At 48.1% G+C, this 16,192-nt stretch overlaps 22 non-coding genes across 22 annotated transcripts; all 22 read right to left on the bottom strand.

Annotated features, from left to right (window-relative positions):
- Positions 1–80: 80 nt before the first annotated feature.
- On the bottom strand, positions 81–245 carry LOC148073065 (U1 spliceosomal RNA). Its single transcript, XR_015712402.1, has one exon. It is a non-coding gene; the product is annotated as a U1 spliceosomal RNA (small nuclear RNA).
- A 457-nt stretch (positions 246–702) lies between these two features.
- On the bottom strand, positions 703–893 carry LOC148073064 (U2 spliceosomal RNA). Its single transcript, XR_015712752.1, has one exon. It is a non-coding gene; the product is annotated as a U2 spliceosomal RNA (small nuclear RNA).
- Positions 894–1,577: 684 nt separating this feature from the next.
- On the bottom strand, positions 1,578–1,742 carry LOC148073063 (U1 spliceosomal RNA). Its single transcript, XR_015712401.1, has one exon. It is a non-coding gene; the product is annotated as a U1 spliceosomal RNA (small nuclear RNA).
- A 469-nt stretch (positions 1,743–2,211) lies between these two features.
- LOC148073062 (U2 spliceosomal RNA) lies at positions 2,212–2,402 on the bottom strand. Its single transcript, XR_015712751.1, has one exon. It is a non-coding gene; the product is annotated as a U2 spliceosomal RNA (small nuclear RNA).
- Positions 2,403–3,120: 718 nt separating this feature from the next.
- On the bottom strand, positions 3,121–3,285 carry LOC148073061 (U1 spliceosomal RNA). The gene has a single exon (XR_015712519.1). It is a non-coding gene; the product is annotated as a U1 spliceosomal RNA (small nuclear RNA).
- A 469-nt stretch (positions 3,286–3,754) lies between these two features.
- LOC148073060 (U2 spliceosomal RNA) lies at positions 3,755–3,945 on the bottom strand. Its single transcript, XR_015712234.1, has one exon. It is a non-coding gene; the product is annotated as a U2 spliceosomal RNA (small nuclear RNA).
- Positions 3,946–4,646: 701 nt separating this feature from the next.
- LOC148073059 (U1 spliceosomal RNA) lies at positions 4,647–4,811 on the bottom strand. Its single transcript, XR_015712400.1, has one exon. It is a non-coding gene; the product is annotated as a U1 spliceosomal RNA (small nuclear RNA).
- Positions 4,812–5,280: 469 nt separating this feature from the next.
- LOC148073058 (U2 spliceosomal RNA) lies at positions 5,281–5,471 on the bottom strand. Its single transcript, XR_015712750.1, has one exon. It is a non-coding gene; the product is annotated as a U2 spliceosomal RNA (small nuclear RNA).
- Positions 5,472–6,172: 701 nt separating this feature from the next.
- LOC148073057 (U1 spliceosomal RNA) lies at positions 6,173–6,337 on the bottom strand. The gene has a single exon (XR_015712399.1). It is a non-coding gene; the product is annotated as a U1 spliceosomal RNA (small nuclear RNA).
- A 469-nt stretch (positions 6,338–6,806) lies between these two features.
- LOC148073056 (U2 spliceosomal RNA) lies at positions 6,807–6,997 on the bottom strand. Its single transcript, XR_015712749.1, has one exon. It is a non-coding gene; the product is annotated as a U2 spliceosomal RNA (small nuclear RNA).
- A 718-nt stretch (positions 6,998–7,715) lies between these two features.
- Positions 7,716–7,880, bottom strand: LOC148073055 (U1 spliceosomal RNA). The gene has a single exon (XR_015712397.1). It is a non-coding gene; the product is annotated as a U1 spliceosomal RNA (small nuclear RNA).
- A 457-nt stretch (positions 7,881–8,337) lies between these two features.
- Positions 8,338–8,528, bottom strand: LOC148073054 (U2 spliceosomal RNA). Its single transcript, XR_015712748.1, has one exon. It is a non-coding gene; the product is annotated as a U2 spliceosomal RNA (small nuclear RNA).
- Positions 8,529–9,229: 701 nt separating this feature from the next.
- On the bottom strand, positions 9,230–9,394 carry LOC148073053 (U1 spliceosomal RNA). The gene has a single exon (XR_015712396.1). It is a non-coding gene; the product is annotated as a U1 spliceosomal RNA (small nuclear RNA).
- Positions 9,395–9,727: 333 nt separating this feature from the next.
- LOC148073052 (U2 spliceosomal RNA) lies at positions 9,728–9,918 on the bottom strand. Its single transcript, XR_015712747.1, has one exon. It is a non-coding gene; the product is annotated as a U2 spliceosomal RNA (small nuclear RNA).
- A 718-nt stretch (positions 9,919–10,636) lies between these two features.
- Positions 10,637–10,801, bottom strand: LOC148073051 (U1 spliceosomal RNA). The gene has a single exon (XR_015712395.1). It is a non-coding gene; the product is annotated as a U1 spliceosomal RNA (small nuclear RNA).
- Positions 10,802–11,270: 469 nt separating this feature from the next.
- LOC148073050 (U2 spliceosomal RNA) lies at positions 11,271–11,461 on the bottom strand. Its single transcript, XR_015712746.1, has one exon. It is a non-coding gene; the product is annotated as a U2 spliceosomal RNA (small nuclear RNA).
- Positions 11,462–12,162: 701 nt separating this feature from the next.
- On the bottom strand, positions 12,163–12,327 carry LOC148073049 (U1 spliceosomal RNA). The gene has a single exon (XR_015712394.1). It is a non-coding gene; the product is annotated as a U1 spliceosomal RNA (small nuclear RNA).
- A 469-nt stretch (positions 12,328–12,796) lies between these two features.
- Positions 12,797–12,987, bottom strand: LOC148073048 (U2 spliceosomal RNA). The gene has a single exon (XR_015712233.1). It is a non-coding gene; the product is annotated as a U2 spliceosomal RNA (small nuclear RNA).
- A 701-nt stretch (positions 12,988–13,688) lies between these two features.
- On the bottom strand, positions 13,689–13,853 carry LOC148073047 (U1 spliceosomal RNA). Its single transcript, XR_015712393.1, has one exon. It is a non-coding gene; the product is annotated as a U1 spliceosomal RNA (small nuclear RNA).
- Positions 13,854–14,322: 469 nt separating this feature from the next.
- On the bottom strand, positions 14,323–14,513 carry LOC148073046 (U2 spliceosomal RNA). The gene has a single exon (XR_015712745.1). It is a non-coding gene; the product is annotated as a U2 spliceosomal RNA (small nuclear RNA).
- Positions 14,514–15,214: 701 nt separating this feature from the next.
- Positions 15,215–15,379, bottom strand: LOC148073045 (U1 spliceosomal RNA). The gene has a single exon (XR_015712391.1). It is a non-coding gene; the product is annotated as a U1 spliceosomal RNA (small nuclear RNA).
- Positions 15,380–15,848: 469 nt separating this feature from the next.
- On the bottom strand, positions 15,849–16,039 carry LOC148073044 (U2 spliceosomal RNA). The gene has a single exon (XR_015712744.1). It is a non-coding gene; the product is annotated as a U2 spliceosomal RNA (small nuclear RNA).
- Between the last annotated feature and the right edge of the window lie 153 nt (positions 16,040–16,192).

Genomic DNA, 16,192 nt, shown 5'->3' with positions numbered 1-16,192 from the left:
CCTACAGACAAGGACAAGCCTCGGCTGAGTGTTCCACACGAGCTTGCATCAAACTAAAGCATTCTTTAACAAGTGATGAACGGGGGAGAGCGCGAACGCAGTCCCCCACTACCAGAAATTATGCAGTCGAGATTCCCACATTTGGGGAATTCGCAAAGGTCAGCATGACCTAGAGTGCAATGGCCGGGCCTCGCCTTGGGTGAACCACCTTCCTGATCATGGTGTCTCCCCTGCCAGGTAAGTATGAATTGTAGAGCTCATAGACTTGATGGCCTGGAAATAATCCCTTGTTCTTACTCATGGTGGGGAATAATGAGCCACACAGGGTAAGGAACAAGGCAGAGTAAGGAGCCACACAGAGTAAGAACCCAGACCTAGTAAGGAGAGCAACACTATGAAAGGAACCAGACAGATTAAGGAACCATATAGGGTAAGGAACAAGGCAGAGTAAGGAGCCACACTATGAAAGGAACCAGACAGAGTAAGGAACCATATAGGGTAAGGAACAAGGCAGAGTAAGGAGCAACACTATGAAAGGAACCAGACAGAGTAAGGAACCATACAGGGTAAGGAGCCATACAGAGAAGGGAACCAGGAAGGGTAAGGAACGAAATACCCCCATCCTTCTCCTCACTTGAACACTCCACATCAATTGGGAAAGGCCTTGGCCAACCGCTTGAGGGGTTTGTACACTTAATTTTAGGTTTTTGCACTGTTCCCAGAGATAATGCAATACCGGGTCAATGCGCAGAGAGGGTGGAGCAAGCCCCTGGCCCTTCTCCCATGTCCAAAAATCAATTTAATATATGGTCTCCATATAGGAGACGTATCAGATATTAAACTGATAAGAACAGATACTACACTTGATCTTAGCCAAAAGGCCGAGAAGCGATGGCAACCATGTGCATGACCTTTTAGAGGGGCTCGAAAGGTCAACGAGAGCCACTTACGGGGCCACAAAGGGTAAAGAACCAGAAAAGGTAGGGAGCCACATAGGGTAAGGAACCACACAGGGTAAGGAACCACACAGGGTAAGGAGCCACACAAAGAAAGGAACCTGACAAAGTAAGGAGCCACACAGAGTAAGTAACCAGACAGAGTAAGGAACAACACAGAGTAAGGAACCAGACAGAGTAAGGAGCAACACAGAGTAAGGAGCAACACAGGGTAAGGAACAACACAGAGTAAGGAGCCACACAGAGTAAGGAGCCACACAGAGTAAGGGACAAGACAGAGTAAGGAGCCACACAGGGTAAGGAACAACACAGAGTAAGGAGCCAAACAGGGTAAAGAGCCATACAGAGAAAGGAACCAGGCAGGGTAAGGAACCAGATCTCCTTCTCCTCACTGGAATGCTCCACATCAATTGGGAAAGGCCTGGGCCAACAGTTTGAGATCAGTCCAGTGCTAAGAAGGTCGACAAAGGTCATTCACTGAGAGCGCGATTTTAACTTGATCCCAGAAGGTGATTCCAACCTACCCGGCAACTTGTTAAACCCTACAGACAAGGACAAGCCTCGGCTGAGTGTTCCACACGAGCTTGCATCAAACTAAAGCATTCTTTAACAAGTGATGAACGGGGGAGAGCGCGAACGCAGTCCCCCACTACCAGAAATTATGCAGTCGAGATTCCCACATTTGGGGAATTCGCAAAGGTCAGCATGACCTAGAGTGCAATGGCCGGGCCTCGCCTTGGGTGAACCACCTTCCTGATCATGGTGTCTCCCCTGCCAGGTAAGTATGAATTGTAGAGCTCATAGACTTGATGGCCTGGAAATAATCCCTTGTTCTTACTCATGGTGGGGAGTAATGAGCCACACAGGGTAAGGAACAAGGCAGAGTAAGGAGCCACACAGAGTAAGAACCCAGACCTAGTAAGGAGAGCAACACTATGAAAGGAACCAGACAGATTAAGGAACCATATAGGGTAAGGAACAAGGCAGAGTAAGGAGCCACACTATGAAAGGAACCAGACAGAGTAAGGAACCATATAGGGTAAGGAACAAGGCAGAGTAAGGAGCAACACTATGAAAGGAACCAGACAGAGTAAGGAACCATACAGGGTAAGGAGCCATACAGAGAAGGGAACCAGGAAGGGTAAGGAACGAAATACCCCCATCCTTCTCCTCACTTGAACACTCCACATCAATTGGGAAAGGCCTTGGCCAACCGCTTGAGGGGTTTGTACACTTAATTTCCATACAACTTTTAGGTTTTTGCACTGTTCCCAGAGATAATGCAATACCGGGTCAATGCGCAGAGAGGGTGGAGCAAGCCCCTGGCCCTTCTCCCATGTCCAAAAATCAATTTAATATATGGTCTCCATATAGGAGACGTATCAGATATTAAACTGATAAGAACAGATACTACACTTGATCTTAGCCAAAAGGCCGAGAAGCGATGGCAACCATGTGCATGACCTTTTAGAGGGGCTCGAAAGGTCAACGAGAGCCACTTACGGGGCCACAAAGGGTAAAGAACCAGAAAAGGTAGGGAGCCACATAGGGTAAGGAACCACACAGGGTAAGGAACCACACAGGGTAAGGAGCCACACAAAGAAAGGAACCTGACAAAGTAAGGAGCCACACAGAGTAAGTAACCAGACAGAGTAAGGAACAACACAGAGTAAGGAACCAGACAGAGTAAGGAGCAACACAGAGTAAGGAGCAACACAGGGTAAGGAACAACACAGAGTAAGGAGCCACACAGAGTAAGGAGCCACACAGAGTAAGGGACAAGACAGAGTAAGGAGCAACACAGAGTAAGGAGCCACACAGGGTAAGGAACAACACAGAGTAAGGAGCCAAACAGGTTAAGGAACCAGACAGGGTAAGGAGCCATACAGAGAAAGGAACCAGGCAGGGTAAGGAACCAGATCTCCTTCTCCTCACTGGAATGCTCCACATCAATTGGGAAAGGCCTGGGCCAACAGTTTGAGATCAGTCCAGTGCTAAGAAGGTCGACAAAGGTCATTCACTGAGAGCGCGATTTTAACTTGATCCCAGAAGGTGATTCCAACCTACCCGGCAACTTGTTAAACCCTACAGACAAGGACAAGCCTCGGCTGAGTGTTCCACACGAGCTTGCATCAAACTAAAGCATTCTTTAACAAGTGATGAACGGGGGAGAGCGCGAACGCAGTCCCCCACTACCAGAAATTATGCAGTCGAGATTCCCACATTTGGGGAATTCGCAAAGGTCAGCATGACCTACAGTGCAATGGCCGGGCCTCGCCTTGGGTGAACCACCTTCCTGATCATGGTGTCTCCCCTGCCAGGTAAGTATGAATTGTAGAGCTCATAGACTTGATGGCCTGGAAATAATCCCTTGTTCTTACTCATGGTGGGGAGTAATGAGCCACACAGGGTAAGGAACAAGGCAGAGTAAGGAGCCACACAGAGTAAGAACCCAGACCTAGTAAGGAGAGCAACACTATGAAAGGAACCAGACAGATTAAGGAACCATATAGGGTAAGGAACAAGGCAGAGTAAGGAGCCACACTATGAAAGGAACCAGACAGAGTAAGGAACCATATAGGGTAAGGAACAAGGCAGAGTAAGGAGCAACACTATGAAAGGAACCAGACAGAGTAAGGAACCATACAGGGTAAGGAGCCATACAGAGAAGGGAACCAGGAAGGGTAAGGAACGAAATACCCCCATCCTTCTCCTCACTTGAACACTCCACATCAATTGGGAAAGGCCTTGGCCAACCGCTTGAGGGGTTTGTACACTTAATTTCCATACAACTTTTAGGTTTTTGCACTGTTCCCAGAGATAATGCAATACCGGGTCAATGCGCAGAGAGGGTGGAGCAAGCCCCTGGCCCTCCTCCCATGTCCAAAAATCAATTTAACATATGGTCTCCATATAGGAGACGTATCAGATATTAAACTGATAAGAACAGATACTACACTTGATCTTAGCCAAAAGGCCGAGAAGCGATGGCAACCATGTGCATGACCTTTTAGAGGGGCTCGAAAGGTCAACGAGAGCCACTTACGGGGCCACAAAGGGTAAAGAACCAGAAAAGGTAGGGAGCCACATAGGGTAAGGAACCGCACAGGGTAAGGAACCACACAAAGAAAGGAACCTGACAAGGTAAGGAGCCACACAGAGTAAGTAACCAGACAGAGTAAGGAACAACACAGAGTAAGGAACCAGACAGAGTAAGGAGCAACACAGAGTAAGGAGCAACACAGGGTAAGGAACAACACAGAGTAAGGAGCCACACAGAGTAAGGAGCCACACAGAGTAAGGGACAAGACAGAGTAAGGAGCAACACAGAGTAAGGAGCCACACAGGGTAAGGAACAACACAGAGTAAGGAGCCAAACAGGGTAAGGAACCAGACAGGGTAAGGAGCCATACAGAGAAAGGAACCAGGCAGGGTAAGGAACCAGATCTCCTTCTCCTCACTGGAATGCTCCACATCAATTGGGAAAGGCCTGGGCCAACAGTTTGAGATCAGTCCAGTGCTAAGAAGGTTGACAAAGGTCATTCACTGAGAGCGCGATTTTAACTTGATCCCAGAAGGTGATTCCAACCTACCCGGCAACTTGTTAAACCCTACAGACAAGGACAAGCCTCGGCTGAGTGTTCCACACGAGCTTGCATCAAACTAAAGCATTCTTTAACAAGTGATGAACGGGGGAGAGCGCGAACGCAGTCCCCCACTACCAGAAATTATGCAGTCGAGATTCCCACATTTGGGGAATTCGCAAAGGTCAGCATGACCTAGAGTGCAATGGCCGGGCCTCGCCTTGGGTGAACCACCTTCCTGATCATGGTGTCTCCCCTGCCAGGTAAGTATGAATTGTAGAGCTCATAGACTTGATGGCCTGGAAATAATCCCTTGTTCTTACTCATGGTGGGGAGTAATGAGCCACACAGGGTAAGGAACAAGGCAGAGTAAGGAGCCACACAGAGTAAGAACCCAGACCTAGTAAGGAGAGCAACACTATGAAAGGAACCAGACAGATTAAGGAACCATATAGGGTAAGGAACAAGGCAGAGTAAGGAGCCACACTATGAAAGGAACCAGACAGAGTAAGGAACCATATAGGGTAAGGAACAAGGCAGAGTAAGGAGCAACACTATGAAAGGAACCAGACAGAGTAAGGAACCATACAGGGTAAGGAGCCATACAGAGAAGGGAACCAGGAAGGGTAAGGAACGAAATACCCCCATCCTTCTCCTCACTTGAACACTCCACATCAATTGGGAAAGGCCTTGGCCAACCGCTTGAGGGGTTTGTACACTTAATTTCCATACAACTTTTAGGTTTTTGCACTGTTCCCAGAGATAATGCAATACCGGGTCAATGCGCAGAGAGGGTGGAGCAAGCCCCTGGCCCTTCTCCCATGTCCAAAAATCAATTTAATATATGGTCTCCATATAGGAGACGTATCAGATATTAAACTGATAAGAACAGATACTACACTTGATCTTAGCCAAAAGGCCGAGAAGCGATGGCAACCATGTGCATGACCTTTTAGAGGGGCTCGAAAGGTCAACGAGAGCCACTTACGGGGCCACAAAGGGTAAAGAACCAGAAAAGGTAGGGAGCCACATAGGGTAAGGAACCACACAGGGTAAGGAACCACACAGGGTAAGGAGCCACACAAAGAAAGGAACCTGACAAAGTAAGGAGCCACACAGAGTAAGTAACCAGACAGAGTAAGGAACAACACAGAGTAAGGAACCAGACAGAGTAAGGAGCAACACAGAGTAAGGAGCAACACAGGGTAAGGAACAACACAGAGTAAGGAGCCACACAGAGTAAGGAGCCACACAGAGTAAGGGACAAGACAGAGTAAGGAGCAACACAGAGTAAGGAGCCACACAGGGTAAGGAACAACACAGAGTAAGGAGCCAAACAGGGTAAGGAGCCATACAGAGAAAGGAACCAGGCAGGGTAAGGAACCAGATCTCCTTCTCCTCACTGGAATGCTCCACATCAATTGGGAAAGGCCTGGGCCAACAGTTTGAGATCAGTCCAGTGCTAAGAAGGTCGACAAAGGTCATTCACTGAGAGCGCGATTTTAACTTGATCCCAGAAGGTGATTCCAACCTACCCGGCAACTTGTTAAACCCTACAGACAAGGACAAGCCTCGGCTGAGTGTTCCACACGAGCTTGCATCAAACTAAAGCATTCTTTAACAAGTGATGAACGGGGGAGAGCGCGAACGCAGTCCCCCACTACCAGAAATTATGCAGTCGAGATTCCCACATTTGGGGAATTCGCAAAGGTCAGCATGACCTAGAGTGCAATGGCCGGGCCTCGCCTTGGGTGAACCACCTTCCTGATCATGGTGTCTCCCCTGCCAGGTAAGTATGAATTGTAGAGCTCATAGACTTGATGGCCTGGAAATAATCCCTTGTTCTTACTCATGGTGGGGAGTAATGAGCCACACAGGGTAAGGAACAAGGCAGAGTAAGGAGCCACACAGAGTAAGAACCCAGACCTAGTAAGGAGAGCAACACTATGAAAGGAACCAGACAGATTAAGGAACCATATAGGGTAAGGAACAAGGCAGAGTAAGGAGCCACACTATGAAAGGAACCAGACAGAGTAAGGAACCATATAGGGTAAGGAACAAGGCAGAGTAAGGAGCAACACTATGAAAGGAACCAGACAGAGTAAGGAACCATACAGGGTAAGGAGCCATACAGAGAAGGGAACCAGGAAGGGTAAGGAACGAAATACCCCCATCCTTCTCCTCACTTGAACACTCCACATCAATTGGGAAAGGCCTTGGCCAACCGCTTGAGGGGTTTGTACACTTAATTTCCATACAACTTTTAGGTTTTTGCACTGTTCCCAGAGATAATGCAATACCGGGTCAATGCGCAGAGAGGGTGGAGCAAGCCCCTGGCCCTTCTCCCATGTCCAAAAATCAATTTAATATATGGTCTCCATATAGGAGACGTATCAGATATTAAACTGATAAGAACAGATACTACACTTGATCTTAGCCAAAAGGCCGAGAAGCGATGGCAACCATGTGCATGACCTTTTAGAGGGGCTCGAAAGGTCAACGAGAGCCACTTACGGGGCCACAAAGGGTAAAGAACCAGAAAAGGTAGGGAGCCACATAGGGTAAGGAACCACACAGGGTAAGGAACCACACAGGGTAAGGAGCCACACAAAGAAAGGAACCTGACAAAGTAAGGAGCCACACAGAGTAAGTAACCAGACAGAGTAAGGAACAACAAAGAGTAAGGAACCAGACAGAGTAAGGAGCAACACAGAGTAAGGAGCAACACAGGGTAAGGAACAACACAGAGTAAGGAGCCACACAGAGTAAGGAGCCACACAGAGTAAGGGACAAGACAGAGTAAGGAGCAACACAGAGTAAGGAGCCACACAGGGTAAGGAACAACACAGAGTAAGGAGCCAAACAGGTTAAGGAACCAGACAGGGTAAGGAGCCATACAGAGAAAGGAACCAGGCAGGGTAAGGAACCAGATTTCCTTCTCCTCACTGGAATGCTCCACATCAATTGGGAAAGGCCTGGGCCAACAGTTTGAGATCAGTCCAGTGCTAAGAAGGTCGACAAAGGTCATTCACTGAGAGCGCGATTTTAACTTGATCCCAGAAGGTGATTCCAACCTACCCGGCAACTTGTTAAACCCTACAGACAAGGACAAGCCTCGGCTGAGTGTTCCACACGAGCTTGCATCAAACTAAAGCATTCTTTAACAAGTGATGAACGGGGGAGAGCGCGAACGCAGTCCCCCACTACCAGAAATTATGCAGTCGAGATTCCCACATTTGGGGAATTCGCAAAGGTCAGCATGACCTAGAGTGCAATGGCCGGGCCTCGCCTTGGGTGAACCACCTTCCTGATCATGGTGTCTCCCCTGCCAGGTAAGTATGAATTGTAGAGCTCATAGACTTGATGGCCTGGAAATAATCCCTTGTTCTTACTCATGGTGGGGAATAATGAGCCACACAGGGTAAGGAACAAGGCAGAGTAAGGAGCCACACAGAGTAAGAACCCAGACCTAGTAAGGAGAGCAACACTATGAAAGGAACCAGACAGATTAAGGAACCATATAGGGTAAGGAACAAGGCAGAGTAAGGAGCCACACTATGAAAGGAACCAGACAGAGTAAGGAACCATATAGGGTAAGGAACAAGGCAGAGTAAGGAGCAACACTATGAAAGGAACCAGACAGAGTAAGGAACCATACAGGGTAAGGAGCCATACAGAGAAGGGAACCAGGAAGGGTAAGGAACGAAATACCCCCATCCTTCTCCTCACTTGAACACTCCACATCAATTGGGAAAGGCCTTGGCCAACCGCTTGAGGGGTTTGTACACTTAATTTTAGGTTTTTGCACTGTTCCCAGAGATAATGCAATACCGGGTCAATGCGCAGAGAGGGTGGAGCAAGCCCCTGGCCCTTCTCCCATGTCCAAAAATCAATTTAATATATGGTCTCCATATAGGAGACGTATCAGATATTAAACTGATAAGAACAGATACTACACTTGATCTTAGCCAAAAGGCCGAGAAGCGATGGCAACCATGTGCATGACCTTTTAGAGGGGCTCGAAAGGTCAACGAGAGCCACTTACGGGGCCACAAAGGGTAAAGAACCAGAAAAGGTAGGGAGCCACATAGGGTAAGGAACCACACAGGGTAAGGAACCACACAGGGTAAGGAGCCACACAAAGAAAGGAACCTGACAAAGTAAGGAGCCACACAGAGTAAGTAACCAGACAGAGTAAGGAACAACACAGAGTAAGGAACCAGACAGAGTAAGGAGCAACACAGAGTAAGGAGCAACACAGGGTAAGGAACAACACAGAGTAAGGAGCCACACAGAGTAAGGAGCCACACAGAGTAAGGGACAAGACAGAGTAAGGAGCAACACAGAGTAAGGAGCCACACAGGGTAAGGAACAACACAGAGTAAGGAGCCAAACAGGGTAAGGAGCCATACAGAGAAAGGAACCAGGCAGGGTAAGGAACCAGATCTCCTTCTCCTCACTGGAATGCTCCACATCAATTGGGAAAGGCCTGGGCCAACAGTTTGAGATCAGTCCAGTGCTAAGAAGGTCGACAAAGGTCATTCACTGAGAGCGCGATTTTAACTTGATCCCAGAAGGTGATTCCAACCTACCCGGCAACTTGTTAAACCCTACAGACAAGGACAAGCCTCGGCTGAGTGTTCCACACGAGCTTGCATCAAACTAAAGCATTCTTTAACAAGTGATGAACGGGGGAGAGCGCGAACGCAGTCCCCCACTACCAGAAATTATGCAGTCGAGATTCCCACATTTGGGGAATTCGCAAAGGTCAGCATGACCTAGAGTGCAATGGCCGGGCCTCGCCTTGGGTGAACCACCTTCCTGATCATGGTGTCTCCCCTGCCAGGTAAGTATGAATTGTAGAGCTCATAGACTTGATGGCCTGGAAATAATCCCTTGTTCTTACTCATGGTGGGGAGTAATGAGCCACACAGGGTAAGGAACAAGGCAGAGTAAGGAGCCACACAGAGTAAGAACCCAGACCTAGTAAGGAGAGCAACACTATGAAAGGAACCAGACAGAGTAAGGAACCATACAGGGTAAGGAGCCATACAGAGAAGGGAACCAGGAAGGGTAAGGAACGAAATACCCCCATCCTTCTCCTCACTTGAACACTCCACATCAATTGGGAAAGGCCTTGGCCAACCGCTTGAGGGGTTTGTACACTTAATTTCCATACAACTTTTAGGTTTTTGCACTGTTCCCAGAGATAATGCAATACCGGGTCAATGCGCAGAGAGGGTGGAGCAAGCCCCTGGCCCTTCTCCCATGTCCAAAAATCAATTTAATATATGGTCTCCATATAGGAGACGTATCAGATATTAAACTGATAAGAACAGATACTACACTTGATCTTAGCCAAAAGGCCGAGAAGCGATGGCAACCATGTGCATGACCTTTTAGAGGGGCTCGAAAGGTCAACGAGAGCCACTTACGGGGCCACAAAGGGTAAAGAACCAGAAAAGGTAGGGAGCCACATAGGGTAAGGAACCACACAGGGTAAGGAACCACACAGGGTAAGGAGCCACACAAAGAAAGGAACCTGACAAAGTAAGGAGCCACACAGAGTAAGTAACCAGACAGAGTAAGGAACAACACAGAGTAAGGAACCAGACAGAGTAAGGAGCAACATAGAGTAAGGAGCAACACAGGGTAAGGAACAACACAGAGTAAGGAGCCACACAGAGTAAGGAGCCACACAGAGTAAGGGACAAGACAGAGTAAGGAGCAACACAGAGTAAGGAGCCACACAGGGTAAGGAACAAAACAAAGTAAGGAGCCAAACAGGTTAAGGAACCAGACAGGGTAAGGAGCCATACAGAGAAAGGAACCAGGCAGGGTAAGGAACCAGATTTCCTTCTCCTCACTGGAATGCTCCACATCAATTGGGAAAGGCCTGGGCCAACAGTTTGAGATCAGTCCAGTGCTAAGAAGGTCGACAAAGGTCATTCACTGAGAGCGCGATTTTAACTTGATCCCAGAAGGTGATTCCAACCTACCCGGCAACTTGTTAAACCCTACAGACAAGGACAAGCCTCGGCTGAGTGTTCCACACGAGCTTGCATCAAACTAAAGCATTCTTTAACAAGTGATGAACGGGGGAGAGCGCGAACGCAGTCCCCCACTACCAGAAATTATGCAGTCGAGATTCCCACATTTGGGGAATTCGCAAAGGTCAGCATGACCTAGAGTGCAATGGCCGGGCCTCGCCTTGGGTGAACCACCTTCCTGATCATGGTGTCTCCCCTGCCAGGTAAGTATGAATTGTAGAGCTCATAGACTTGATGGCCTGGAAATAATCCCTTGTTCTTACTCATGGTGGGGAGTAATGAGCCACACAGGGTAAGGAACAAGGCAGAGTAAGGAGCCACACAGAGTAAGAACCCAGACCTAGTAAGGAGAGCAACACTATGAAAGGAACCAGACAGATTAAGGAACCATATAGGGTAAGGAACAAGGCAGAGTAAGGAGCCACACTATGAAAGGAACCAGACAGAGTAAGGAACCATATAGGGTAAGGAACAAGGCAGAGTAAGGAGCAACACTATGAAAGGAACCAGACAGAGTAAGGAACCATACAGGGTAAGGAGCCATACAGAGAAGGGAACCAGGAAGGGTAAGGAACGAAATACCCCCATCCTTCTCCTCACTTGAACACTCCACATCAATTGGGAAAGGCCTTGGCCAACCGCTTGAGGGGTTTGTACACTTAATTTCCATACAACTTTTAGGTTTTTGCACTGTTCCCAGAGATAATGCAATACCGGGTCAATGCGCAGAGAGGGTGGAGCAAGCCCCTGGCCCTTCTCCCATGTCCAAAAATCAATTTAATATATGGTCTCCATATAGGAGACGTATCAGATATTAAACTGATAAGAACAGATACTACACTTGATCTTAGCCAAAAGGCCGAGAAGCGATAGCAACCATGTGCATGACCTTTTAGAGGGGCTCGAAAGGTCAACGAGAGCCACTTACGGGGCCACAAAGGGTAAAGAACCAGAAAAGGTAGGGAGCCACATAGGGTAAGGAACCACACAGGGTAAGGAACCACACAGGGTAAGGAGCCACACAAAGAAAGGAACCTGACAAAGTAAGGAGCCACACAGAGTAAGTAACCAGACAGAGTAAGGAACAACACAGAGTAAGGAACCAGACAGAGTAAGGAGCAACACAGAGTAAGGAGCAACACAGGGTAAGGAACAACACAGAGTAAGGAGCCACACAGAGTAAGGAGCCACACAGAGTAAGGGACAAGACAGAGTAAGGAGCAACACAGAGTAAGGAGCCACACAGGGTAAGGAACAACACAGAGTAAGGAGCCAAACAGGGTAAGGAGCCATACAGAGAAAGGAACCAGGCAGGGTAAGGAACCAGATCTCCTTCTCCTCACTGGAATGCTCCACATCAATTGGGAAAGGCCTGGGCCAACAGTTTGAGATCAGTCCAGTGCTAAGAAGGTCGACAAAGGTCATTCACTGAGAGCGCGATTTTAACTTGATCCCAGAAGGTGATTCCAACCTACCCGGCAACTTGTTAAACCCTAAAGACAAGGACAAGCCTCGGCTGAGTGTTCCACACGAGCTTGCATCAAACTAAAGCATTCTTTAACAAGTGATGAACGGGGGAGAGCGCGAACGCAGTCCCCCACTACCAGAAATTATGCAGTCGAGATTCCCACATTTGGGGAATTCGCAAAGGTCAGCATGACCTAGAGTGCAATGGCCGGGCCTCGCCTTGGGTGAACCACCTTCCTGATCATGGTGTCTCCCCTGCCAGGTAAGTATGAATTGTAGAGCTCATAGACTTGATGGCCTGGAAATAATCCCTTGTTCTTACTCATGGTGGGGAGTAATGAGCCACACAGGGTAAGGAACAAGGCAGAGTAAGGAGCCACACAGAGTAAGAACCCAGACCTAGTAAGGAGAGCAACACTATGAAAGGAACCAGACAGATTAAGGAACCATATAGGGTAAGGAACAAGGCAGAGTAAGGAGCCACACTATGAAAGGAACCAGACAGAGTAAGGAACCATATAGGGTAAGGAACAAGGCAGAGTAAGGAGCAACACTATGAAAGGAACCAGACAGAGTAAGGAACCATACAGGGTAAGGAGCCATACAGAGAAGGGAACCAGGAAGGGTAAGGAACGAAATACCCCCATCCTTCTCCTCACTTGAACACTCCACATCAATTGGGAAAGGCCTTGGCCAACCGCTTGAGGGGTTTGTACACTTAATTTCCATACAACTTTTAGGTTTTTGCACTGTTCCCAGAGATAATGCAATACCGGGTCAATGCGCAGAGAGGGTGGAGCAAGCCCCTGGCCCTCCTCCCATGTCCAAAAATCAATTTAACATATGGTCTCCATATAGGAGACGTATCAGATATTAAACTGATAAGAACAGATACTACACTTGATCTTAGCCAAAAGGCCGAGAAGCGATGGCAACCATGTGCATGACCTTTTAGAGGGGCTCGAAAGGTCAACGAGAGCCACTTACGGGGCCACAAAGGGTAAAGAACCAGAAAAGGTAGGGAGCCACATAGGGTAAGGAACCGCACAGGGTAAGGAACCACACAAAGAAAGGAACCTGACAAGGTAAGGAGCCACACAGAGTAAGTAACCAGACAGAGTAAGGAACAACACAGAGTAAGGAACCAGACAGAGTAAGGAGCAACACAGAGTAAGGAGCAACACAGGGTAAGGAACAACACAGAGTAAGGAGCCACACAGAGTAAGGAGCCACACAGAGTAAGGGACAAGACAGAGTAAGGAGCAACACAGAGTAAGGAGCCACACAGGGTAAGGAACAACACAGAGTAAGGAGCCAAACAGGGTAAGGAACCAGACAGGGTAAGGAGCCATACAGAGAAAGGAACCAGGCAGGGTAAGGAACCAGATCTCCTTCTCCTCACTGGAATGCTCCACATCAATTGGGAAAGGCCTGGGCCAACAGTTTGAGATCAGTCCAGTGCTAAGAAGGTTGACAAAGGTCATTCACTGAGAGCGCGATTTTAACTTGATCCCAGAAGGTGATTCCAACCTACCCGGCAACTTGTTAAACCCTACAGACAAGGACAAGCCTCGGCTGAGTGTTCCACACGAGCTTGCATCAAACTAAAGCATTCTTTAACAAGTGATGAACGGGGGAGAGCGCGAACGCAGTCCCCCACTACCAGAAATTATGCAGTCGAGATTCCCACATTTGGGGAATTCGCAAAGGTCAGCATGACCTAGAGTGCAATGGCCGGGCCTCGCCTTGGGTGAACCACCTTCCTGATCATGGTGTCTCCCCTGCCAGGTAAGTATGAATTGTAGAGCTCATAGACTTGATGGCCTGGAAATAATCCCTTGTTCTTACTCATGGTGGGGAGTAATGAGCCACACAGGGTAAGGAACAAGGCAGAGTAAGGAGCCACACAGAGTAAGAACCCAGACCTAGTAAGGAGAGCAACACTATGAAAGGAACCAGACAGATTAAGGAACCATATAGGGTAAGGAACAAGGCAGAGTAAGGAGCCACACTATGAAAGGAACCAGACAGAGTAAGGAACCATATAGGGTAAGGAACAAGGCAGAGTAAGGAGCAACACTATGAAAGGAACCAGACAGAGTAAGGAACCATACAGGGTAAGGAGCCATACAGAGAAGGGAACCAGGAAGGGTAAGGAACGAAATACCCCCATCCTTCTCCTCACTTGAACACTCCACATCAATTGGGAAAGGCCTTGGCCAACCGCTTGAGGGGTTTGTACACTTAATTTCCATACAACTTTTAGGTTTTTGCACTGTTCCCAGAGATAATGCAATACCGGGTCAATGCGCAGAGAGGGTGGAGCAAGCCCCTGGCCCTTCTCCCATGTCCAAAAATCAATTTAATATATGGTCTCCATATAGGAGACGTATCAGATATTAAACTGATAAGAACAGATACTACACTTGATCTTAGCCAAAAGGCCGAGAAGCGATGGCAACCATGTGCATGACCTTTTAGAGGGGCTCGAAAGGTCAACGAGAGCCACTTACGGGGCCACAAAGGGTAAAGAACCAGAAAAGGTAGGGAGCCACATAGGGTAAGGAACCACACAGGGTAAGGAACCACACAGGGTAAGGAGCCACACAAAGAAAGGAACCTGACAAAGTAAGGAGCCACACAGAGTAAGTAACCAGACAGAGTAAGGAACAACACAGAGTAAGGAACCAGACAGAGTAAGGAGCAACACAGAGTAAGGAGCAACACAGGGTAAGGAACAACACAGAGTAAGGAGCCACACAGAGTAAGGAGCCACACAGAGTAAGGGACAAGACAGAGTAAGGAGCAACACAGAGTAAGGAGCCACACAGGGTAAGGAACAACACAGAGTAAGGAGCCAAACAGGGTAAGGAGCCATACAGAGAAAGGAACCAGGCAGGGTAAGGAACCAGATCTCCTTCTCCTCACTGGAATGCTCCACATCAATTGGGAAAGGCCTGGGCCAACAGTTTGAGATCAGTCCAGTGCTAAGAAGGTCGACAAAGGTCATTCACTGAGAGCGCGATTTTAACTTGATCCCAGAAGGTGATTCCAACCTACCCGGCAACTTGTTAAACCCTACAGACAAGGACAAGCCTCGGCTGAGTGTTCCACACGAGCTTGCATCAAACTAAAGCATTCTTTAACAAGTGATGAACGGGGGAGAGCGCGAACGCAGTCCCCCACTACCAGAAATTATGCAGTCGAGATTCCCACATTTGGGGAATTCGCAAAGGTCAGCATGACCTAGAGTGCAATGGCCGGGCCTCGCCTTGGGTGAACCACCTTCCTGATCATGGTGTCTCCCCTGCCAGGTAAGTATGAATTGTAGAGCTCATAGACTTGATGGCCTGGAAATAATCCCTTGTTCTTACTCATGGTGGGGAGTAATGAGCCACACAGGGTAAGGAACAAGGCAGAGTAAGGAGCCACACAGAGTAAGAACCCAGACCTAGTAAGGAGAGCAACACTATGAAAGGAACCAGACAGATTAAGGAACCATATAGGGTAAGGAACAAGGCAGAGTAAGGAGCCACACTATGAAAGGAACCAGACAGAGTAAGGAACCATATAGGGTAAGGAACAAGGCAGAGTAAGGAGCAACACTATGAAAGGAACCAGACAGAGTAAGGAACCATACAGGGTAAGGAGCCATACAGAGAAGGGAACCAGGAAGGGTAAGGAACGAAATACCCCCATCCTTCTCCTCACTTGAACACTCCACATCAATTGGGAAAGGCCTTGGCCAACCGCTTGAGGGGTTTGTACACTTAATTTCCATACAACTTTTAGGTTTTTGCACTGTTCCCAGAGATAATGCAATACCGGGTCAATGCGCAGAGAGGGTGGAGCAAGCCCCTGGCCCTTCTCCCATGTCCAAAAATCAATTTAATATATGGTCTCCATATAGGAGACGTATCAGATATTAAACTGATAAGAACAGATACTACACTTGATCTTAGCCAAAAGGCCGAGAAGCGATGGCAACCATGTGCATGACCTTTTAGAGGGGCTCGAAAGGTCAACGAGAGCCACTTACGGGGCCACAAAGGGTAAAGAACCAGAAAAGGTAGGGAGCCACATAGGGTAAGGAACCACACAGGGTAAGGAACCACACAGGGTAAGGAGCCACACA

This window comes from Callionymus lyra, chromosome 8, assembly GCF_982586985.1.
Source record: "Callionymus lyra chromosome 8, fCalLyr1.hap1.1, whole genome shotgun sequence".
Lineage (NCBI taxonomy): Eukaryota > Metazoa > Chordata > Actinopteri > Syngnathiformes > Callionymidae > Callionymus > Callionymus lyra.
The sequence above is the reverse complement of the archived record's forward strand: the minus strand, read 5'-3'. Positions and strand labels throughout refer to the sequence as shown.